Below are 27,051 nucleotides of genomic sequence, written 5' to 3' on the forward strand. Positions count from 1 at the left end.
TTTATAACTGTCAATGCGAGGATGCAAAAGGCTTTGTAAAATGCATCGACTTTTAGCGCAATCGTATTTACATAATGCACTATTGCTCTGGTAGACTGACTGGATTAAATGAGCTGTTTCTCCGAATGATGAATGTGGCACCAGGGAATATCAGTTAATTTTGTTATCTTAACTCGATTCGGTGTGCCATTGATTTTCAGCATTTCCTCTCTACATGCTAGAAGTATAATAGAGAGATATTTCTTTAACCTGTTTATTTATTTATTTTTTACATTTATTAATTTTACAATCTCTTTTCTCTTAAATATAATCTTCGTATTGTCGTGACAGATGTTTATTGATTTTAAAATAAATATCATATTATATGCTGTTTTTCTGTTATAAATAAACAGCAGTATATCGATAATTCATGTAAAATAAAGTCAAACGAAAAATAAAGGCAAACGAAAATACGCATTGTTTAACACTTTACAGTTTCATTTAGTACGACGAAATTTCGGTTTAATCAACAAGAGACGATGCAGCTTAAGGTGTATGTACACACTTGAAATTTCGAAAATCGTTCAAAATATCGAATATATTTTTTTTTTTATTGCTTAATAATGTTGTCTAATCCTTTAGCTTTCAAACGATACCAAGATGTTATCAATATTCGAAATATTTCTCGAGTTATAATTATTTTTCTTGGGGAGCTTTCATTAAAAACTCTAGTTACGGTGTTTTTAAAACTCATTTTATGAAGAATGTTATTTTTCCACTATGTTGCTTCATTCAAACAATCATAAATCAACAAGAAATGAACCAAATACAGTTATTTATATATCAAAATAATCTGTAAGAAATAGCGGATGTTTTGTGCCTCAATCAAAGTTATATTTATAGAAATAAATTTTTATAGCTATTTGAAAGTTAAAATTACAGAAAAAATCTCGTTTTTTCTATTCATCGTTGATGAAAAAAATGTTTAAAAAAAACTATATATTTTTATAACTTGATTGAGGCAGACAACATGAAGATTAATATTAGGCATAATTTCCAATTAGAATTATGTGTCTGTGCAAATTAGAATTTAAGATATTATGTTTCAAAAAATAGACTAATTAGCTCATTAAATATTAATTAATTAATTAATAATTAGTGTAATATGGTTTTTTCTCACTGAAATGAGTTTAAACATATATTAATGACCTACTATGAAAAAACTGGACTTTTAATGTTAAAATTTAAAAAAAAATCTTCAAGTGTGTACGTATCCATATGCTCAGACCCACCTTAAGTGGGTCTGAGCATATGGAAGCAGTTGCAATATAAACCGGAAATGTGGGTACTTCGTTTCATGCGATACGGAGCCTGTGGACGTCGAAACTAGATAAAATGCTCTTTTCCCTATTTTTAAAGGTATTTTATTAAACCATGATAAAGAACTACTGTAACGCTCCAAGGTCCATGGGAAAGCGTTAAATATTTATATAATCGTAAATGGATTTTACCGATATATAGCAGGGACCTTATTTTGATATAATACTGTAACTTAATCTTGGACATTTGAAATAATAAAAATTAGACCTGGTGACAAATATGAAAACTAGAAATGAAAGTATTTTTTATATTTGAAACCAAATAATGGGAAAATAATTAATTTTAAAAACTGAATAATGTGAATTTGTGACATATATAGGGGATACTTGGCAATACTTGGCAGCATTAGCATGAGTAAATCTGTTAGTCTAATAAAGTCAGAGTTCAATCTGCAATATTATTGCTGTATCTGTACGTCGAAATTAAATTATCATAATAAACAATTTTAAAATTCTACAAAGAGCCGATGGAAGTTTCAGGGACAGAAAGTTGCATGTTGTATTTATATTTTGTGGTATACGTAGTATAGTAATCGTCAAAAAATTCGAGCTAGAGATTTCGATGAATCTCTGTGTTTTAGATCTCCCTGAATTCAATAAAAGTTCAAGTATCTGTAAAAAGGATAACTAAAAAACACTTTGAGCTAGACTATTGAAATTTAATATATGATCTTTACATCAAATTTGTAATTTTCTATCAAATTGTTGAGTAAAATCTGTTTAGTGGAAGTCTGTCTGTCCGAATATAAGTTAACAGTATAATTACAAGACTAAGAAAACTAGATAAATAAAATTCGATACACAGATTTAACATCTACAGAGTAGACATCTGTCAAATTTTCAGCCAAATCAAACTACAAGTTTGACCGTCTGTCGGTCTGTACTTTCAGAAATATGTAAACGCGGTCATTCAAAATGATTATGTATAAACTGACTCAAATGTATAAATGACGCAATGACTTAAATGTATAAAATTAGTTTTGGGATTTTGTGACTACAAGTGATGTTTTGTGTTAAATATTTGTTTCAGTTGGTTGAGAAAAATGTGTCTAAAACACAAATTAGATTTTTGGATACTATTAACGAATGCCTGTGATTAATCGCCAAATAACTCGGCGAGGATGACACGATACATTCAGTAAAATATTAAATTCACGCCAAATTCCATTAACTATTGGACATCAATTCCATGTAAGGCATTCTTTGGCATGACAAGTTTTTATCGAGTATATGAGAAAGTTTCGTAGAGACCACTTTAGTTTTGGAAAGCGCCCCCCCCCCCCTCTTCCCGATCAACAACTGCGACATTTTTAACCGTCCAAAAATTCAGGCATGATAATTCAGATATGATAATAAAACATCAACAATCAGGATATTTTACCTGAGAAATACAGGTATTATCTTTCCAAAGTCTATCGGTAAAACATACCATTGAAACAAAGATATAATTAAGAAAGCAATTTTAAACTTGTCATGCCCTGTCTCCATCAAGAAACATAATCTTCCCTTTAATCCGCCGCAAATGACATTCTGAAATATTTTGACCATTCACGAACTCTTGTTGCTGCTTAGCTGAAAAGATGGCAGACTTTCACCTGTTACCAACCCTGAACCTGGCCGGAAGACGCAACTTAAATTATCTTCCAGAACCGCAATCCTAATTAATTGGGAGAGGGAAGAAATCGTACATAATTAGGGGCCAGCCAAGTCGCACGTTAATGTCCTAACGAATTCGTTTTGCTAATTAGCAGCAGCATGTGATTTTCTCTCCAATCCAGAGCGCAAGGAGATAACGACCCATCTTTGAACCCAATAATTAAGCCTTTGGGCTTACTGATTTTTTGGGATATTGGGTGGGATTTTAATATAGTCACGTGAAGAAGTCGGGAGTGTCGCTGAAGTGGTTTTCTTTGACGACGGTTGTGACGGGCTTGTTGAGGGCTTTTGTCTAGGTGGAGTTTGTTCAATGCTAAGTTTATTGGAAAAGAAATATAATGGATTTTTTTTTTTGTAACTTTGCTTTTAACTATTAAATGAACCATTTCTTTTCCTTTTCGAAAACTTTCCTTTTGCAACAAATGCTCCGAGTTGCACAATTTCTGTCCCTTTATAAATAATTTCTGATTTTTTCAATTTAAACGATTTGGTTTAATTGCTGTATATGCGTACGAGCAGATGATTTTATATCTTTTAACTTAAACCTGCTATTATGCTTACATTATTTTTTGAGATTGCTATTCTTGAAGTTAATCAGTTGTTGATTGTTGAATCAAGTTGAAGTTCTTAAATCAAAATAATAATTCGCTTTTATCTCCCTTGAAATGTATTTGCTGAGAATGTTATATAATTGCTGATGAAATTACATGAAGAATTCTGAACAAAAATAAAAGCTTCGAAGCCTGTTACTATGTTTTTTTTAGTGTTAATATATGATAACAGGAAATTAAGAATATATAAAATATGGTAAATAGTGTACTTACTCGGAAAACTATTAAGTGTGTGCGTGTGTGTGCGTGCGTGTTAGTGGTAAGAGAAATTAGCCCCCCCCCCTGTAAATTATGTTTTAATATTAATGTACATACAGGATTTTCTGTAAAGCGTATGATAGCTATTGGAATCCAGTTATTACACTAATTCTTTAAACAAAGAAGGAGTGAGTGAATGAATATCAATTTTAAGAAATTATTTTCAATAAACGTAATAATATTGAATGAACTATATTAAATAAACGTAATGAAATGAATAAATTAGAATTTTCAAGAAGTTAAATAATCTTTCTGTTAACAGCTCAAAATGCATTATTGTAATCTCAAGTTTAATTGACCTACCGGTTTCAGTATTTGATAAAACTTGCCGATTTCTTAGATGCGTTTTCTTAGCGTTTCCAATAGAGAGGGTCAAAATTCTTTTTATTGAAGTAAAGTTTTAAAGTATAGTATATTGATTAAAAACTTTTTTCAGCTATCTTAATTATTTTCCTAAATTGGGAAAATTTATTACTAAGCAATACTTATAGTTAAGCCTACAATAGTCTGCTAACGAAAAAGCGTTAGCGCCTTCCTTTTTCCTCGCCGGTTCCTGTAAATAATTGGAAGGATGGGGCGCCCCCGCGGAAGAAAAAGAAGAAAGCCCCTACTGTCGGTCATCTCTCGCGAAAGAAGATTCTGAGAAAAGGAATAGAACAAGAAGGGAAAAAAAAAATCCCCATTTTCTCTTCCTTCCTTGCCATCGATTGCCCTGGTCAATTGTCCGTTCACCCCTATTGAAGGTATCGTTCAAGATCATGTCCCGAGTTATTGAACATCTGCGTTCTAGTAACCTGGCGTATTGATCCATTTTCTGTGCACATTAAACTCCAGTTTCCAGTGCCGGAGGTATTTTTCGGTCCCTTTGCCTTGCAAGAGAAATATCGGATTTGGGGCTCTTCAGGAATGTTTTGTTAGTTACTGGGCCTGCCTTTTTTTGTTGGTTCGGGTTTTCGGATTTTTCGATGTTTAAAAGAATTTTTTTTTCTTCCGAATTCTCTGTTTAAATTTACGCTTGGTTTAAACTCCGATTGATGGAAGAAAGTAATTTCTTTTCCTTTTCTTTTTAAAGGAAATCTTGTCCTTCCCTTTTTTTTTTATGATACTATCTCTTTTCTCTTCTTATTAAGAAATTTGTTAAGTTTTTGTCTTTCGACAAGAAGTAACAAATCCCTTGGACATCTCGAGAGCTCGCTGACACTGAGATAGATCTTTATGAGTAAACTGTTTAGATAAGCGTATTATATAAAGTTGGTGGCAAATAAATTATTGATAACCAAAGAATGTGTTTTTTAATACATCCTTTCCAAATGAATATTTCAGAATGTTAAATTAGTTATTAACTATATAAATAATTCTGGATGTAATTACAAAAGTCTGTTATGTTAATAAAGAGTATCCCAAAATTATCGCAAGATTTGAATTTGCAACCATTTGTGCAGTAAAGTGTTGGCAACCCTATTAAAAAAACCATTTGACAGCTGATATTTTAGGGTTAATAAAAATAGAGCGTTACAGTATGGAACAACGCGTTAACGCAAGATTTGTTGTTGTTACTTATGGCACTTGCCATGGACAAGCCCGCTGACGAAGTCAGCGATTTAAGCCGGGTATGTGCAGTAGCTTCTGAGAGTAAAGGCCCCTGAGCACTCGAGGGCAGAAGTCTGAATTCTAGCTCATATGAAGATGATACTCACACACTCGCTTGCACAACCCCGTTTTACAGGGGACTCTTTCACACACCTCGCAGATCACAGGGTATAGAACAACCATGCCCGATAGAGGACTCGAACCCGGGACGCCCAGATATCACGGAGACGCGCTACCTCTTGGCCGGACGCCGGCAACGCAAGATTTGAAATAATTAAAAAAAAGGGTTTTTTTTTTTCTTCTTTAAATTGTTATATTTTTATTGTACACAGGATAGGGTTATATATAAAGTACACTGGATAGGTTTATGCATGGAATAACACATAAAGCAAATGGCCTCTATGGCTTTGTTGGCATAAGCGCTGTCTTTTGTCGAAATTTTCCATGACCATTTTGCATAAATATGGCTGAATATCGTTGATGCAGTGTTGAATTTCCTCCTTCGATATACGCGTGCTTGTGAGCTTTTTGGCATAGACCTTTGGCTTCAAATAACTCCATAAAAAGAAATGCAATGCTGTTAAATCATACGATCTAGAGGGCCGATTTTCAAATTTTTGAACTGCGGCTGGACTTTCATTATTTTTGAAATATTGTTTTGCAATGAAAACACGTTTATTCTATCGTGTGAAGCTCCATTTTTACTAACCCTAAACTATCAGCTATCAGATGGGTTTTTTAATAGAGTTGCCAAAAGTTTACTGCACGAATGGTAGAGAACTCGTATCTTGCGTTAATATTGGGGCACGCTTTACATTCAAACTTTACTAAAGGAGGGCCTTTCTATCAAAAAGTTTTATTGACTTATTTTTTGTGAGTATGGCGTTTATATTAAAGAATTTTCAAATTTTTATATTAAAGAATTTTTTAATATTTTTTTCTTTTTTTTAATTGCGACACTTAGTGATTTATATGCCATAGTTTGAGGACCCCTTATATAGATAACATAAAAATTTTCATTGCTTGTTAATGACGGAAACTTTACAGGATTTTCGTTCAGGTATTTTAGTGACCTGTTATAGAAAATACGGATATAAGTAAAATTTAACTTTGTTTATTTCTTTGGTAGTTAGATTTTCCCCTAACTGACCTATGGACTGCACTTTTTCTTTGACGCTGTGTGTACTATTAACCAATTTATGTGTGCTCACTGAAAAGGACGGACGATAAATTATATTTAACTTTTCATATTCCATGACTCAAATTTGGGTAATTTGTATGTTCGCTTATAGTGAAAATTCACCAAACCTTGAAAATGTTATATGTGCCTCATACAAAACTGTTTTTACAAAGAACACTTTCAATAATTGTATTTGACTCATAATATTATTTATGTAAAAACTTTTACATCTTTCTTTCATAATTAATTTAAGATAATAATTTTTATTTCCGGATAGGAATACTTGTACTGATTTCTGTTTTATTCCGTGACTTGCATTTTTCCCCTTACATCAGATTTCCCTGACATCCAGAACCATCGTTTTCTTACATTTTAATAAATTTTGCAGAGTGCTGTTATGATCGTTATTCGTTCTTGTGTTCCCCAACACCATCCCCACCAATCTTCATCATCCGCTACATTTCGCTATGACGACATGTCAAAGTTCACGTCATCCCCAAAATTACTTGTTACCAGGGTACATGTTCCTCCTGCGTGCCCCTTGCTGAGAGCTTCCGTTTCTCTCACCAAACGGCAGAAATCTTCCAACCACCCCTCAGACCTCCCTGTTTACTACTCCCACTCTTCTAATGCGTTGGGTGGGGTGGAACGGTGCTTGAGTAAATAATTCTTGTTGAGCCTAGATTGGAAGGGGGAAGAGATGTTACATTCAATCTCCTTACTCCACCCACCCTTGAGTCGCGGGGTGGTCGAGATGCTGCATGCTATAGTAACTGTGACCGCCCGATGGATGTTTTATGGGATTGTTGGCAGGAGGGGCGCGATCACGCAACCGAAACTATTGCTTTTTATTCGTTCTTCACTTGTTATCTTTATTATTTTTTGAGATTTTGCAAGGATTTTTTTTTCCTTTTCTGTTGCTCGTTGTATGTACTCTTATGCATTAAGATCGCGGACATAAATTCACCAGGTTTGGGTTTTTGGTGTGATTGCGACTGTATAGGATCGCTTTGTCTCGGAAGTGAACCATGAAGCGAAGAAATCGACAGAAATATTTCATTTCGGGTTCGTACTTTTTATTTGTTTGTAAACTTTTCATGAGAATGTTTTGCTAAGAATCTAATGGTAAAAGCGGATTTGCACGTTTCCCTTTCATCTTGTTTTGTGATGATTTGTTTCTGCTATTGGATATTTCTTTTGCAAGTTGAATTTTATTTATTATCTTTTGATTAACGTATATAACACTTAAAGAATAAAATTTGGCTTTTAGTGTTTGGCGTGTCCCACGGAGGGCACCTCGTAATTGAGGATGATAAACTTCCGGTATGGTTGTTGGTTCTCGCCACCCTTTTGGGTACACGAAATGGTGGGGGTCTGGCTCCTCCCTTCGATGATGGGACGTACTTCCTTAGGGAAGGGTTTTTCCCTAGCCGGTGATGGCCCTTCGGACTCAACCACAGTTTTCCTGCCTGTGTTGCTGTTGCTGTCATTGTGCCGTGTGCCTTTCAGCGGGTCAGAGTAGCCAGTTTGTAGTGTGGGGTTTAGTGTTTGGCATTTTATTAGAATTAGTGGCGTGTGACCGATTACCTTTGGTTAGATACATTAAAATGCCTGGTGTGGAGCAAATTTCAACTTTTGATTAGTGTTTAAAGCACAACTCTCTATCTTCATAATTTTTTTAATTAAAAAATTTTTATGCATTTTTAGCTCATTTTTTGTTTAAGTTAACCCTTTCCAGGGCCGTGGGAAGTATGTTTCTCTCCAAATTCATCAATCTTTGTGTGTAATTATGTAGGTTGGCATAAGTTGTGACAAAATTTTCAATAAGACATAAACTTAGAGGCTTCAGTTTCTTATCTCATACAAAATGGCGTGTCTTGATTTGTTACTTAATTATTAATTAACACAATTAATTAAATTTACTTAATAAGCTAAATGAATCACTTTTCTTAAGCCAGTCTCAATTCTAAAACTATTTTAATATACCATAACTAGAAGATAATGGTCTTTTAAAGGGCTAAAAAAACAACAATAATTATTATAAATTTTATGACACAACCTTATCATGCCTTTTGCTGCAACAAAAATTTGAAGATTGAGATTTTTTTAAGAAAAATATTAATCAACCTGCTGTTACTTCATGACAGATAAAATCATGCGATATCGTTCTGAATATTACACTTATTTGTTTAATTTTATTTCTTAAAATATAATAGCCTCTCTACCATCTAATAATTTTACAAAACGTTATATAAACATTTCACATTTGGTCATTTTAAGGAAAAACAATACAAATAATCTTTAATTATTGTTTTTAACAATGATTCATAATTATGAATTGAATGCACATTTAGTTGAAACCACATAACCTGTTAACTTTTATTGATTAAAAAATGCAATCATGTATTAGAAAATACTGATCTTTTTCAGTTAAGTGTGATACAATTGTAAACACTTTAATAGTAATCAAAATTTTCAATATGTTTTCCAATTGACTTGAAATTTATTAACTGTCATTCACTCTTTCTGTCGTTGAATACTAATTTATCATCTAATTTCATTAATCATTATCATGTTTTAATATTCATATGTTTGGAGCACCATGGGTAAATGTGGTTCTTCCACCATTAAACCCTATCAACTACTAATGGTTAATAAATTATTCTCTCAAAATCTTTATTGAACCTACTTGTATTTTTATTATTATTATTTTAGTTAAAATATTTTAGTGAGGAAAGACATTTTAAATCTGAGCTAAATTACTATATTGCATATTTTATAACCACTAATTACGAAAAACTACTTGCAAAATTAAAATAATTTATATTTAATTAGTTTCTGATAAAACAGTCGAACCTTTCATTTCACTTACCTAAAGACAGTTCCTAAGCTTCCGTCTGAGGGAGGACGGATATGTCTTTTCCTTGACGTATTTATTTTATTTAGTTTATTACTTAATACATACAAAAGATTTATTATTAGTATAGCATTTCTTTTAAATTAGTTATAAAGTCACCCGGGGAGGATTAATTTAAAAAGAAGAGAAACATTGAATTTTACAGTTTGACCAAACTGAGAAAAATGGAATTTTTAAAAGCATATAATAAAATAGACAACAATGTAAAATATTCCAGAAACGGCTGGGGAAAATAATAGATTGATTTCCTTTTACTTAAACCTTTTTTTAAATAATTTAACTTTTTATTTAATTCATTGAACTAAATAAACCATTGAATTAAATGATAAATTAGTCATTTGATAACTTAATAATTAATTATTATGACCGAAAAGTTCATTTTTTTTAAATAATCAAAAGTAACTCTTACACCACTATTATGAATGAATAATTTGATCTTCCTGAAACCATCGTATTTTCAAACAATTTGAGCTGAAATTTTGTTTGAAAACCTAATTCTAAACGACATCTTTCCTTTCAACACTCAAGTTGAGGAAAGAATACTAAAGTATTAGCAACTCAAGCAACTATCTAATGTAGTATTTAAACTGCTAATGACCTTCTCCAAATAGATCCCTCGTGCCATATAAAAGAATATCTAAAAACTTTTATTTCTATCCCAACTTGAAGGATTAGAGAGAGAGAGAGGGTTTCCCTTTTAACTATGTTCTACAATCTCTCCCAAGCTTCACGTCATTCACCGACCACCCTCACGTTTTTTGATAGCATCTATACCTAATAAACACCACATTATCGAGAAAATAATCGCGGAACGCATGCCACAGCTCATCACTGGCTCATCCAACACCGATAAGCGGCCGGTCGATGGAGAGATACCGTTTTCTGTCATCCCCAAGACTCGCAAACCAGCCACTCGCTGCCAGACTTGTTATCCCCGAAAACTGCCGAGTGATGCTGTCATCTCCGTTTGGGAAGTGATCTGGGAGGAAAGAAGAAAAAGAAATCTTTCGACTGGCCTTCTCGTTGCCTTGAAGGGAAGGAGTTTAAGAAACCCACTTATCATCGCTCAACACTTCATATGTTCTCTGTTCCTCGTGTCTTTTTATAGTAACGGGCGGTGTAATGTTGAAACTTTAGATGAGGTTCTGAAGGATTTGCTACTGTTGTCGTTGGGCCTGTTTTTGATCATGTGTTCGATGTGGGAATCGGCTTTTTTTTCCTCTCTCTCTCTCTCTCTCTCTTTTGCTTATCGCGGTGGGTGGTATTGTAGGAGTTATTGTCCTTTTTACGTCATGAGTTTGTTGTGTTTGGATTTGGGTTAGTTGAACAAAGGGCATTGAAAGCTAATGAATACACAAATAGTATGAAACTGAACAATAATATCTCCTGTAGGAAATATTTATTAGAAATTACTAAAAGACAGAATTGAATAATATTCATTATGAACTATATATTTCATCTAGTTCTGTCATGTTTTTACTTTGCATTTAAAATAACTCTTTATCGTGTCAAAAAGTGGAGTTTGTACTTATTAGCAATCTAAATATCAAGATATTAAAACCTTTCTTTGCAATGTCCCTATACTAAAACGTAATCATATATTTATCGACAAATGTTTTTAAAAATATTTTCGTAATTCGAGAAAATTTAAAATAGACTCAAAAAGATTAACAGTTTTACTTATTTTTTTAAAAAATAATACTAATGAATGGAAGAAAAACGCCGAAATTTATCTGTGAGAGTCAAAATTTAACTGTGTTTGACATTCTTTTTCTTCCTTCCAATTCATTCATGATCTACGTGTATTTCCCCAATTTCTTTTATCTGTTGAATCCATTTATGTTTATTATGTTTCTTGCGGAAGTTATACTTGTAAACCGGAAAATGAAATTCATTCAACGCTTGCTTTCTTTTCCCAAATTAATCATTTATGTATAAATTTTTCACAGTGCAGTAGTGCAGCAAATGAAGCTTTTAAAACTAATTCGGCTCGGTCCATTAAGCGGGCGGCTTCACCTTGAACTTTCCCCGCCTTTTTGTCGTTTTCCATTTCTCGCACCATTTATTATTCCGGGTGGCCAAGCTCTCCCTTCACTTTATGAGAGCATCACTGAATATCCATTATTGGCGATTGGCTTGATACATTTTTTGGATGTTAAATAAAATAGATCCTTTAATTAATGAATTAAAATATCTATAAATTGTTTTGCTGAAAATATTTTCGCAATTTAATCCTTAATTGAAGGAGACTTGTCTTGTTGTCGATGTTTTTCAGGTAAAATTATTTAAAATTCCTTACTCTGCAGTCAATTTATAATCATTTAATACTCAAAAAAACAAAACAGAGGCTGCGGTGGTCTGGTGGTAAAGCCTTGGCTTCGGAACTGGAGGGTTTCGGATTCGAGACCCATTTCCACCGAAGAACCGTCGTGTAAGAGGATCTGGTGCATGTTAAATCCATGGAGACCAAACGTGCTCCAGCTGGTGTGATGCGGATGTTTGGAGAGGTTGCGCCAGCTCACATGTCGTCCTCGTCATCTGATCGCGGTCTATCAAAATTACGAGGTACATCCCAAAATGGCCCTAGTGTTTCTTTAAAACAGGACGTCATTATAATTAAACTAAACTAATTACTCAAAAAACAGTGGCAACTCGTCTATTAGGACAACAGAGCTCTAGCACCTCCGAATTTATTTTTTTATTCGTTTTAAACTTTGTGTGTGTGTGTGTGTGTGTGTGTGTGTGTGTGTGTGTGTGTGTGTGTGTGTGTGTGTGTGTGTGTGTGTGTGTGTGTGTGTGTGTGTGTGTGTGTGTGTGTGTGTGTGTGCGTGCGTGCGTGCGTGCGTGCGTGCGTGCGTGTTAAGATAGATAATATTTAGAAAAAAAGAAGATATAAAATGAATTTAAAAAATCATTTTTCACGCAAGTAGGCGCTGCATAGGCTGCTCTGGGTGCAAACCTAACTTGGAGCACGGTCGCGTAAGTATTTTTTGGTCTCTCCCATGCAAGGCTCACCTTTGCCTTCTTGATATGTTGTTCTGCGAGTTTTCTTGTTAGCTATTTGGTTCTAATATTTCTTTCATGTTGTTTTGGTGGAAACTCATCTGTTTTAAATATACGACCATTTTCGTTTATAGAAGTCATTCATCGAAAAAAAATGTGGTTATATCTTTTTAAACTATAGTTCAAAATGTGGGTCTATTTGAAGGTAAAACTGAGTTTTAAAATTCTAATTTAATTGTATGCTCTTGCGGAATTGTTTGTGATTCCATTTCTTAACTGATGAACCGCCACTCATAACAAACTAGACGACCTATTTATTTTTGGGAACCATTGTTACGGTTGCAGGAGGCAAAGTGAGAGATGTAGGGAAGGATGTAGATGACAGTTCATGATCTTCATCGAAGGATCCCGAATTGAAGTTCAGATCATATGATTACTGGGATACAGAGTGGACAAGTCTGCGCGATAATTCCTTATTTGAACTTAATTTGATTTCTTCGTCTGCAGAGGTTTTTAATCATGATTTCAATGAATTTGTTTTTGTGTACTACTAGACTACAAACTGAATAACCTTCAAGTTTCATGATATGGAAATGTGAATGAAGAAATTTTATCCTTATAACATTAAAGTTTAAAACTTGTAGCGATTTGTCCACGGTAATAAATGGGATTTTAGTCCTGTTCTTAAATATAAGATGCTGAAAAAAAATTATTGTTGACAAAGTTTGGAATTTTTTAAGCAGACATCGAGATTTAAACATGAAATATCATTAAATATAATAGATTTTCAAAGAAATGATATTTTTCCTCGTATCTATTTTTTTTTAATGATGGTTTGGAAATGTGTAGCGCGCAACTTATGAGATAATAAAAATGACACAATTATTATTATGATCAATAATGATAAAAATTGCATTTCTGTCTTTTTTTAAGCCTATCAAATATAAACATTTTGCATTGATTTTACCAAAATTCATTTTTGTGGCAATTCCCAAAATCATCGTTCCATCACAGTTCAAATCAAGTCCCAAAATAGTTCTCGTTTTGCTTCCAAATGTGATGTAAATATGACTGAATTGAGCTCGGAATATTGGAGAGAGATCGCAGTGACATATTCTGGGCTGCCAGTTGTAAGATTGCATTCCTTTTAAAATTCGTCTTTCATTTATTATTATTATTCATATCAAGGATTTATCAAGTGTCTTTGATCAGATATTTCCTAGTTGGTGAAAAAAAATGTTATATTTGTACCATTTCTTTTCGCATTTCAATTTTAAATCAATGTCATCGTCTCAGAATATACATTATTATGTTAATAACTTGCATTGACTTAGAGTAACTAAATATTTCTCCACTACGATTTATATATACATATAGAACGTACTTAGCATAGAAGTTAAAAATGCATCTACCCTGAAAACAAATAAACAATTTTATAACGATGCTTCTAAGATTTTAACATACAGCTTGTTAGTCAATCCAGAACATTGGCCTCTTTATCTGATTACGATACGGCATGACTGTTGAAAAATATGAACTTAGAGCCCTCTTTTCAAACTAGGGTCATCGGGAGGAAGGAAAGCGTGACAGAATCTCTTGTCATCCCTCCCTAGCCTTGTCTGGCATTCATCTTTTTGCAGCTGTAGAGGAGTTGAGGTGGATATGTCCCGCGAAACAAAAGGACGCCCGGAAGCTGTCTGCCATCCCTCCTTTGTGACTCATACCCTCGTGGCACCCACCCACGCCATCTGTCGGATTCACAGAGGACACCTTTTTGTTTCTTCACTTCCGAGAGGAGGGGTTCTTCCAAATGACAGATAGATAGACAGATAGAAATAAGGATGAGGGAGGGGGAGATGTGTTTTGCAGATCTTACATTTACCAGTGTGATGTATATGACGTTCTGAATTCGAAAACAGTTTTGCGAGGATTTGCAACATGTCTCAGTTTTTGTTGGTATAAATATAATATGTCTATACACAGAGTTAGTATTGGAGTAAGTAATTTGTTTTCTTTCGTTAGGAATGAAGAATTTTATATTGTAGGGGTGCACTTTTTCAGAAATACATTTATAAAATATTTTTATAAAGGAGGGGTGGGCGGCTCTTTTAAGTTGAAGAAATCATAAAAGAAATGCATTCTTTCTGTATTAGAAGTCCATGCTGATCATAGTGGCTACGTTTCGGCTTATGACTTTATTCCATTAAGGACTGGCTATGTATGCGCCATGTCGCCACTATGTAGCGTGTTTAAAATATTTCTGGGTATGTCATCCTCACTTTAGTGTGGTATGGAATGGAGATTATTCTGTGGAATAGTTTTCATCTTATTGGTTACAATTTATCCGAGGCCAATAATGCTCGTAACTTCGAAACGGTACTTAAATATTTAGATTTCACTTCTATTCAGATTGTTTAAAATGCATATTAGAAACAGAACATCTGATTTAATGTCTCTTATAAATGTATGAATGGGTTTTTCGCCCTCTGAACTATAACAGCATATATCTATTGATGTTCTCTTCCGATTCATCTTGGTGTGCCCATAATTTTTCTATTTTATTCGCCAAAGATACGGCTTCATAATATGATGATCATGGGTTCAAATCCCTAGTTTATCCATAGATTATTCGTATATATGGATCTACCTCGTAGTGGCCTGTGACATTAATGCTCCATTTTGAGGCTTCTTGAATGTGATTTCAGCTTGCTTTTCATTATCTTGGACCTTTGTAACATGGCGATTGGGACAATAATGCAAGTTTTTCGTATCAGGCCATCATGACGAACGACGACAAATTTAACATCAGCCCACATACACTGTGGATTTTTCATGAAACTAAATCTCAATGAAATTGTACCAATATACAACCATAGCTTCTAATCTGGGACTCAGTTCAGATATCTTCTCAGTCTTTTAACTAAAATTAAATTACTGGATATATCTATAATAGTCTATATGCTGCTTCAAATAATAATATTTATTAAAATTAATCCCTTTAGATATTAATATTAATTAATAACGCCTGTTTAAAAATCATTAATAAGTTTAAAGTATCGGTGCAAAATAAGACGTTTTGCTTTAAAACTGACAATGTTCCGAAGAAGCTTAAACCATTAGATTTGGCTCCATGTCAAAACAACAGTGCAGACAAATTGGCAGACGGAATAGCATTTTTATTAATGTTAGTATAAACATGAACAATGATATATGAAACCACTAATTACTATGAGATGCTTTTTTAGCACATAAAGCATCAAAACGCTCTGACGGGGAATAAAAATGTTGCAAAGATTAGAATGAATGATGCCCTTGACATAATTAATCGTTTCGTTATTTGTATAAAAAAGTGCCATTTGCGACCCTGTTGGAAAAACAACATTGTAAATCTACAGATAAATTAATCATGATATACGTCAGGATGTTTGTGGCCTTAAATTAATCTTTTCAGTGTTTCTAGAATGACATATAGAGAATACGTTTATATTGCTAAACCACTGGAATTATAAATGTTTCAACTTCTTTTATTTTGTGGGGAAGAGTGATTTTTTATTTCATTTTTTTCTTTATCATATATGTTGTGATTAATCAGGACAGATTAAGAATATTTCGACTGTTTCCTTGTTTAATGTCTATATGATAATAAAAGGTATTATAATAATAAAATACCCAAAGTGTTTTGCATGTTTTAAAATTAAATATATAATTATTTTATTGCCATAAACTATTGCAATTTGGAAATAAGTTTTTTGTTTGTTTTTTTCAATGAGTAAAGTCATCTCTTCCCCCGTTAAAAATACAATTTGCTTTTTTCTTTTCCCATGCGCGACACGGTGTCTCAGGAATAGAAGGATAAATAAATGTTGCCATTTATTTATATGTTTTCTTTACACATAGGGGTTTACGGAATTTTCAGAATAAATAACAATTTACGCTCGCAATCCGTTCTCTTCTACTGTCAATTTTTGTGGATATGTGCATTGACATGGATGTGGTTCTTGCGAAAAAAAGACTCGCAATCTAATGTATGATAGTAGATTATTCCTACCTCTGTGCTAAATCTATGTACCAAATTTTATAAGTTTAGCTGTCTTCGTTTTGTAGGTATTGTCTTATTTTGTATTCAGACAGTTCAAAATTTGATGAATTTCTGAAAATTCCATACGAAGAACTATAAATCAAGTTTTAACCGTACTATTTAAATGGTTTTCGAATTGCTGTTTTCACAGACAGACTTTCTTTCTCACTCAGTGAAGTATAAAACGTGGAGATTCATCAAAAAAAGACAACGAATCTTCGTCTTTAGAATTATTTGACGATTGCATTACTTATTATTTTCTCGTTTAACTAAATATGAAGGTAAAAAATTCGAATTTGAAATTTTGAATTTTCAAGCCTTCTTGAGTTCGAAAAGCACATTTTAGTCATTATGTCTGTCCGTATAACTGATAACTCAAAAACGTTTGGAACTAGAAGGCTGAAATTTGATTTGTGGAATGACGACCAAATATGCAGATTTCTATCAAATTTTAAACAAAATCCGTTGACAAGTAGTTGGCAGGTGGTCTGGATTGCAAATGAACTCGGTAACTGCAGAGAACTAAGTGAATAAAATTTGAGCTCAGATTTAGCATCTGAAATATAAATATTTATCAAATTTTTATCCGTATCTGTCAACAGATGATCTTCTCTCGATTTGTACTTTTGAATGCATGGAAACGCCAATAATTCATAAACGCAGCGACTTAATCCATGAAATTTAGTTTATTTTCTTGTGACAGTTGTCATTTCATATCAGCTTATCAGTTGACAAAAAAAAAAGGCATCTAAAATACTTACTTTAACCATCAGCTCTGTAAAAATGTTAAATTCACACCAAAGATCTGTATTTCGTAACTACCATTTACCAAAACCATATAACGTATTTGCGGCCTTACCAAAATCCACCATTTTATTCAGAGGAAGGCCCTTTATTAGAAAGTATATGAGAAATCTCCAAGGAAGTCACTCCCCACTGGTTCTTTATATAATTTATATGAGAGAAAGTAGTCGGCGTCTTGGCATAGGGGTAGCGCATTTTCCCCGTGATCTAGACGTCCCGGGTTCGAATCCCGGTTCGGACATGGTTGTTCTTCATCTGTGTTCTATCTGTGAGGTGTGTGAATGTGCCCCCCCCCCTGTAAAAAGGGGTTGTGAAAGCGAATGTGTTCATCTTCATATGAGCTAGAAGTCAGACTTCTGCCCTCGGGTGCTCAGGGGTCTTTACCCTCAGAAGCTACTGCACTCCCTTTCCGTGGTAACGCAGACACGACATCATCATCATGAGAGAAAGTAATGAAAATTCTTTAAATTTTAATGAACTCAGCTTTTGCCATTTTTAATTTAGCCTCGTATTAATAAAATCTCAGAAAAAAAATTTTAATCGGAAGAAATTTTGCAATTGAAATGAAAATGCTTATTTACAAGATGTTGTAGTCAATTAACTATTATTCAGCATACAACATAGTTTCATGTATGAAAACATTACAGATTTTTGACATTACGGATATTACGGTAGAAAATATTTTACCCTTAAAGAAAAAAAATATTTGGATCTTCAACAATTATGTTTCAAGAGAGTCGCATTCTCAGTGTAACCAGCTCTTCTACCCAATAACAATTACCTGTACTTACCCCCGTCTTTCCCCCGAAAATCTGGTAAACAATGGATCGCCGTGCTCGCCTGAGACATTGAAGATTTTCTATTGCACCCTAAGTAGGATTCATTGACGGTAATTCCCCTTAAGCACTAAAGTTGTGTTTCCCTCATTGTCGTTAAAGTGAAATTTGAAGCCTTCTGGATTGCGTGTGTTCGCCTTCCTCTAACTATTAATTTCCCTTTCAAAATGGCGGCGCTTTAATTTGACCGCTATTAATTAACTCATGGCGCTTGAAGTTGCGCGATTTATCTTCATTATGTCAGTCTAATATCGCTTTGAAAAGACAGTTTGGCGACTTTTTTTTCCATCCTCCACTAACAATGGAGTATTGTGTTTCTTAATTGATTTGTTGGTGGTCTTTGTGTCATGTTCTTCTTGCGGCCGTTTTAATAAGGGTGGGAAAAATATGCTCTTGATTAAATATTTGGATTTCAGCTCTTGTTATTGAGCGATAATAAGTATTGAATAGTTCTGTAGCTTGTTTGAACTGGTATGGAACATCTTATCATTATCTCCGAAGCCCGACTTCTGTATCGGTTATTAATTTCTTTATCAATTAAAATTTCATCATTTATATGAGATCTAATTCGATTGCTTTATTTCTGATATTATATTGTTAAGGGGATATTCAGACCATAAGTTATGATTAAAAAATATTCGGCATCGATTTTTTGATTATGTGTGCCGTTTGTTTAATAATTAATCGCGTATGTTTTCATATTTATTTAATTTGGATTTTAATTTAGGATGTACACATAGCATATTTCCTCAGAAATGTGGATTTCAGCATTTTCGAAACCGAATTTATCATTTTTGTGATCGATTAATTTTCTTTTGTAAATAATTCTACAATATTTTTTTTATGTCTTAAGCATTTTTTGTAAAAATTTATTCATTTAATTGTTCAATTAAACATGCTTATTTAATTCCTCGTTCTTTATATTATTTCTCGTTGTACATATTTATTTTATACGGGGAAATATATTATATTTCCTTGTTGTTTATATTTATTCATTATTTTATGAAGTTCAGGATTTTTTTCTACCCTCCCGGCTTATATTTTGTTTGAGGATGTATTTAGAATAAAAACTCAATGCAGTAAAACTTCAGTTGATGATGATGATGTCGTGTCCGCGTTGCCACGGAAAGGGGGTGCAGTAACTTCTGAGGGTACAGACCCCTGAGCACCCGAGGGTAGAAGTCTGACTTCTAGCTCATATGAAGATGAAACTCACACATTCGCTTGCACAACCCCTTTTTACAAGGTTGTACATTCACACCTCACAGATAGAACACAGATGAAGAACAACCATGCCCGACCCGGGATTTGAACCCGGGACGCTCAGATCACGGGGAAGATGCGCTACCCCTATACAAGGACGCCATTAAAAAACCTCAGTTACATGTATTGATTGGGACCCTAATCACTCAAATAATCGGTAATTCGGTTAATAATGAAATTCGGAACCAAGTTTTAAAGGTAACTTCTTGATAAGATTTTCTAAAATTATTGTAAAATAATTATGAAATAAGCCCATGAGTATTGCCACGCTTATGATTTTGTCAAACTCTGTTATTAGTTATTAAGATTTTTTTTATAAGAGAATGCACGAATCTTATTATTTTGCGTTTTCTTTTGGGATTTTTAATTCCCCGTATGTAAAGAGAAGATTACTGTAACCGCTAAAATATTCTAAGCTCTGCGCGTTTCCTGAGTCCAAAAAAACATATTTTGAAGGAAAATATCTGCATCCCCGTTTGTGAACACGATATCTCAAAACGCTTTGAGCCTAGTCGGTTGAAAATTAATACCTGATATTTGCGCTATATTTCTAGATTTCTATCAAATTTTGAACGAGATCTGTTGAGAGGATGTTTGGCTGTATAGGTACGAGTGAATACTAAATTACAAACGAACAGCTTTAGATGGATAAAATGTAGCCGCACATTTAACATCTGAAGTGTAGATTCGTCTCAAATTTCGAACTAAATCTGTCGAGGGGTTGACCATCTGTCTGGCTGTACTTTCACAAGTATATAAACGCGATAATTCAAATTTAAATATCTGAAATTGGTATGCGATTACAGTTGCAGCTCTGCGTCAAATTTTGTTTTTTCAAAAATGGGGGGGGTCCCCTATCGGTCGTAAAAAATTGTCCGTACTTTTAATGTACTACCTAAATACTTCGGATCAATAATGTTTTAAAAAGATAATCTCTTTTTTTTTCCCAGGTTTTTTCTCACCATCAGTTTTTAAATACATATATATATAAATAGTCGTTTCTTATAAGCACATTTTAATTCTTCAAGGTTGGGAATAGTTCAGCTTCATCCTGGATGAAAAACAAAAATTAAATCATATCTTCTTTTAGCTGACCAAAACAAATTCGAAAAGATCGTAGCATGATATTTTAGGATTGATTCGTTAGTGTATTTATTATTTATTTTTAAAAAAAATGACTGCTAATTATAGAAATAGTAACGTGCTCACGAAAATTCTAATTAATAACATTGCAATGTGCTGGTGTGTAAATGCTGTTACTAAAAATATGAAAAGTGATGTTATGATGAAATATACTTAAAAAAAAATTTTTAACTTGCTAAAAATTGAAAGAAAAAAAATGTACGGAAATAAAATTAACATCCCTTATGAATTATTACTTTGAATTCTAATTCATGAAAAAAAAAATTTAACAATTTGAAATTATAAGAATAAAAATTTAAGATTTAGATTTTTTTTTTAATTTTGAAGAACCCTTTTTAGTAAACATTTACCCACCTGCCAAATTCCGAAGTTCAACGGCCTCTAAAGTGTTTTGCCGATCTTAGTCATCCATGCGACATAACGCAATTTATTGATAGCACAGAATAGATTTAAAATGTGACGAAATTTGGTAAATATGTCTTAAATGCGTAACTGTGTCTAGTAAATGAAATTATTTCTCTTGATTTGAACTTTATGGATGTTAATTTAGTGGGAATTTGAGAAATATGGCATATAAATTGGATCCTTGAAAAGAAGTCTTTAAAAAAAATTAAAACCATGAATTCAGAGCCAACTCCCCAGAATAGCATACCCTTGTTCGGAAATCTTCACTGAAATGACTTTTTATGTGTAAAAATTTTTTTGATACTATCGGATCTCAACTAGAAATTAATTGAAAAAATATCTTTAAAATGGAAAATTTGTTTATGACTTCAATTTTATTGATAATTTATCAGTGATTTTATAACTATTTGTAAAGTTCTTTAGAGCATTGAACAATATTGGAATCATTTTTGCGTATTGATTAAAAAGTATAAACTGTGAATTTTCATTAAATTTTCGAAATGTGAAATATTGAAAAAAAAAATCCTTTACTTAATTTCAAAACTGATTAGATAATTTTGTTTTAATATTTTCTGATCATTTCTAAACGTCGCTGTTCTCTCCTATTAAAAAATGATCCAAAAAGAACTCAATTGGGACATGGCATTGTTTTATCATCAGTTTCGTAGCCGTTTTGCCAATCTTATATTGATAGCCATTCTAGAATGTTTTAGCTCTTTGCTGTTTTAGGTCTAAAAATAAAATATTGTTAATTGAAATTTGATGAGTTAGCGTTGAAGGAGATTTATACTATTCATCCCAGCCATGTCAAATCTTATTTGTTGCAGCATATATAAAATTCAATATGAAATAATTTTGGGTCATGCTATGCTTCTATAACAATTTCAACATTTTCAGTTCGACTCTTTAACTTAAAGAAATATTGAATAGGATCCAAGATTTTTATTGTTTATCTTTTAAAAGTTTTTTTTTTTTAACATAACCAAAATGACATAATTTGTTTTGAATACAAAGCATTCTGCTTCTGCAATGTTGCTCTGAATAAATATTAAAGTTTTTAAAATGCACCTTTAAAATTAATTTAAATTAATTTAAAATTAATAAAAAAATTATTTAAGTTCAATTAAAACAATGTATTAAAATAAAACGGTAAACATCCTATGCTTTAAAAAAACAACCAAAAGTGTATGCATCTCTTAATATAAAAATGTGCTTAATTTTTACAGTAATTTCTCACTACACTCCCTGTAAGTCTCAAAAGTTATTGAAAATCATTTTCGATGCTTTCAATAAAATTCACAGAACAACTTTTCAAAGATCATTATTATTATTTTTTTTAAATTTTATCAGTAATTAATGTTGGTGAAGTTACCATGACATTTATTTTCTAATTTAGAATTTAATCTTATTCGTAGAAGTAAAAATTGGAGATAAAAATTTGTTTGCATATTTTCCCATCCGCTCACTAGGAGAGAAAAAGTTTGTAACGTATTTTGTTTCTCTGATATTAAAAGAATTTCATTATATTTTAATGTAGATAGTTATATAGTTTTTTTAAGTAATGGACCATTTCTTTTATTCACTTAATGATTTATATCTTAAATAGACAGTATTAGAATGTTGAAAGCAACTTGAAATATGCAAACGAGACTCGGCGTCCAATTAAATTTGTTTTAAGCCGAGTTGACCTGATCAGTTATTCGGAAACTGGATGACGTGTCATTCGTGCTGCCATCTTCAGTTAAAATTTGAAGTTAATATAATTTCTGGGATTAGTAATTATGAATACGCTATTACTTAATGTGAAGATGAAACATTTCATCGATGTGTAGTGTGTCTAGTATTATACTGACCTTCACAATTGCCACTGTTTGATTTTTTTTTAATGTTTACTGATTAAAAAATTATGCAAAAAAATATTTAATGAAATTTCGTGAACTTATTTTTATTATCTATTCAATTAGTTTTTAAATATGTACATTTAAATGATAAAAAAAATGTTTTGTGCATATTAAAATTTTGTTAAATGGTTATATTATATAATCAGGTATATATATTCATATATATAATAATATTTTGTTGGATTTTTCTTCTGTTTCGTGATTTTTATGATTTATTTTAATGTTAAATTTATGGTTGTGCTCGAATGCATTGAACGAAAGCTTATGTTGTTCTATTCCTTTCCAGACACCACTTTAAAAAAAATGGCTGAAAACTATTTGAAGAGGCTCGTCTTTGAAGGATAAGAGTGTCAACGTAGAAAAGGACTGGTAAGTGAAATTTATATTCTTTCTTAACGTGAAAGTTACTGGCCGATTCAAGTTGTAGTTAGAATTATCGATTTAAGACGCTATAATACACCGGAAATGAAACGGAAGTGGAGTTCCAAATGATTCTGAGAATCGTGTCTCTTCAATATAATAAATTAAATTACTTTGAATTAAATGATTCTTAGAAATCTAAGATCCTTGAATCTAGACTTTCTAATTCAATTTAAACTAGAATTTTTAGCATTAAATAATTTAATTGATTTATTTCTTCGAATAAAAATCAATGTATTTTAACGGAATATGTTGAATCAAAGATTTTAGATTTATGTCATTTATTCACATTCGTAAATGAAATTTTTACATTGTAATGAAATATAACTATGTTCATGCATACATTGTAATAAGTAATGGATCATAATAAAAGATAGGATATATATTTGAATAACAAAAGTTAAAACAAAATGCGCAATTTTACATTCGCTTAAAATATTCGTTTAAATCTTTTTGTAAAAACTGTGCCACCAAATGTAATGTTGATGTATTATTAATAGTACATATTCCGCATTTGAAAAATTTTGCTTTAGATGTTTAGTAAACTTTTTAAAGGCTCGTAAAAGTCGTTTTCATTTGAAGAATTCTTTTATTACCTCTTTTTTTTTAGTAATTATTTGCTTAGATATTAAATATTAATACATAAATAAATATTTCCATACAAATTATATTCGTGAACATTTTGCGCTTGAAATATATTCAAAACGAATTTTTGTTTAACAATGCGGAGATGATTCTCTCGAAATGATAATTTGTAGGCATTTAGAACGTTTTCTTTCATTATTTGTTATTGTAACTAACTGCTAACCACACCAATTTAAAAACATTTCATGCATTTAATTAAGTTTCCAAGTATTGTAATTTTGGCATTTATTTGCTTATATTATTGCATGCATTTTATTTGCTTATATTAAAATTGAAAAACTTCCTGTCAGTTTTTTTTTTTTTTTTTTTTTTTTTTGTCCTTGTGTTAAGTTTTTAGCATAACCAAAATTGTTTCTTCTGTCCGGATACTCAGTAAAACTAGTTTTGCAAAATATTCATCCTAATTATAATCATCTGCTTCATGTACATCGTGAAGCAGATGATTATAATGCTGCTTCACGATGTACATGAAGCTATAGCACATAATAACATAGTTAATATATTTCTTCTAGATTCTTTATATTTTCGATAGTCATGTATAATTTTATTTTAGTAATCAAATTGTATCAAGGATACTTTTTAACCATAATCATCACCATATATATATATATATATATATTCTGTATTCATTAATTTACTGTTTATATATCCGATGTTTTATGGAGTAAGTGAATGGAACCACTAATTTCATTATTTTATAATTTAAAATAATTTTTAATTATAATTTGAAATATTTTATAACTTGCTAAGAATTACACGTATTTTTCCAGCGCTAAAATAGTTTGTAATAAATTCTGAAATAAATTTTTTTCACAATTCCATCATTATATTTTCTCATCATGAATTGGTTGTTTTATTTGTTGTGAATATACCGATTAAACGTAAAATTCGTGAAAAGGATACACTAACAATTTTGACAGTTAAAAATCTTCAAAATTTTTCTATTGTTTTTTGCAAATTTGTTTAAATTATTCTTTGAGAGCCATACTTTTGAATTCCACACGCCATTAAATGGATAATCTGTTATATATCTTAAACTTTTAAATTCGTCAATCTTTTTTTTTTTTTAATCATTTTCCACGAATTTGAATTTCACCCCCCCCCCCTCGAGAGTTGGCTTTTTTTTTTTTTTTTTTTTTTCCTTATGACTTTAGGAGATATTTTTATAAGATAAAACTTTGAATAACATAAAAAAAAAGCTTTTTTATTTATTTATTTGACAAGCCATTGAATCATTTCTATGATTTTTTATCCTGTAAAAACATCATAAAATGTGTTATTTGTTTTTCGCGGCTTCTGGTATCGAGATTCAGTGTTGATAATTGTTTTAATTCATGTTGAAGTCTTTATGCTAAGTGCCACGTGTTATCGCTTAAAAAAATAAGCAAAAGGGATTTGCAAATATTAAGCCGTGAAAATACATGTCTTTGTGATCACTTTAAATCATGTCTACACTATCAACTCCATTATCTCCATATTTATTCAGAATATGCCATTCCTCCTTGTCTAACATGCCCCGATCTTACGAGACAAGCGAAATCAATTAGCGCTTTAATTTGGCCTTTGATGATTCATCCCGATAAATATATCTCTGCCTGTGTCCGCCCGTCGTCTGATTGACTGCTTAATGCAACATCCATCAATCCAATCCAGCGCATGCATTCCATCGTGACCAGGTGCGCGGGGCGACGCGTCCCATCAGACATTTTCGGTCCATCGGTCCCTGTTTTAAGGCATCCATCTATTCATTAAAGGCTGCTCGTATTCATGAATCATGCTGCCCCTTCTGATTGGCAAGCGCCCCCTTGCCTAATTGACCGCCCTCCTGTCAAGCGAAACGTTTAGCTTGGCTTTCCTCGTGGTCAGAGGCTAATTACAGATGCAGGGCTTTTGTGGAGGGATAATCTACCGACTTGTGTCGCATGCTGCCTGCCTGCCATTCTGGTGATCTTATATGTTTGGATATTGGGGTTCGTGAGTGGTTAATGCTGTTGGGTGATGTTTGGCTATGTTACCTGTGGACAGATGTAATTCCCTTTGTTTCCTGTAGGCTTTCGCATTGTCTAAAAATAAGTTGCGATTGTTATTGAAAGATGCAGCTCGAAACATAAACCACAATCCCAGGAATGCATTTTCTCTGCTCTTTGAATCAGTTTTGAGCTATATTCAAGAATTAGTTTTAAAAAAATAATCTGCTACCTAACTTTGGTTCAAAATGCGCCAAAATATTTATTTTAGCCTAGATTATATAATAATGCGTCAAATTTCTCCATCATTTTTATATATTGCATATAATTTCAGCCAAATAATAGATTTTTAATATTTTAATTAATTAGATAAAAAATAATTACTATAACAATAATCCTTTCCGAGTAACAATATATAGATATTTCTGCGTTCTGCAATTTTTATTTGAGAACATTTACCAAAATATGATTCCCCTAATTGGATAGATTGCGAGTATTACTGTAGTCCTTTTGGTTTTTCCTTCATTTTTTTAGACGATTATTGTACATTTTTTCTCGGAAAAAAAAATTTGTTTACTTGATTCAATTAGTTTTCTAATTGAATCACGTAGAATTTTAATTTATTATTAGTATGTAGTAAAGCGGTATGTTAAAATAAAAAGTTAAAGCGTTTGTATGATCAAATTATTTGAAAATATTTCCTCTAGAGCAAGAAAATCATGCACGTATACTATGTATGCTGAGCATATATAAATATACACAGTTTTTTCCCATTTCATATAATATTACAATCATATATACAAACAACTTGAATACATTAATTCATTTTCCTTTTGAATTGTTTATTTTTTGCTGTATACCGACAATAAAACCTTAATTTTTTTCCTCCTATAATCTTAATGTCGTTTGAAAGTACCTGAAACTATCGAGACCCCTTTACTGTTCTTGTTATTGTTGTTGTTATTACTATTAAGTACTGTAATGAATCGGACTAAGGGGAAATTCTGTGCTAAAGA

The 27,051-nt window shown here is 32.1% G+C and overlaps 1 protein-coding gene across 12 annotated transcripts in view; it reads left to right on the forward strand.

Annotated features, from left to right (window-relative positions):
* Positions 1-27,051, forward strand: part of LOC129971198 (tyrosine-protein phosphatase Lar-like) — a 432,582-nt gene that overhangs the window by 284,707 nt on the left and 120,824 nt on the right. For all 12 annotated transcript variants that reach the window (XM_056084754.1, XM_056084753.1, XM_056084758.1 and 9 more), the window contains one exon: positions 23,290-23,372. The gene's annotated coding sequence lies outside the window, so the exon portion shown is untranslated. The remainder of the gene's footprint in view (positions 1-23,289; positions 23,373-27,051) is intronic.

The sequence above is a fragment of the Argiope bruennichi genome, chromosome 6 (genome assembly GCF_947563725.1).
Source record: "Argiope bruennichi chromosome 6, qqArgBrue1.1, whole genome shotgun sequence".
Classification (NCBI taxonomy): Eukaryota; Metazoa; Arthropoda; class Arachnida; order Araneae; family Araneidae; genus Argiope; species Argiope bruennichi.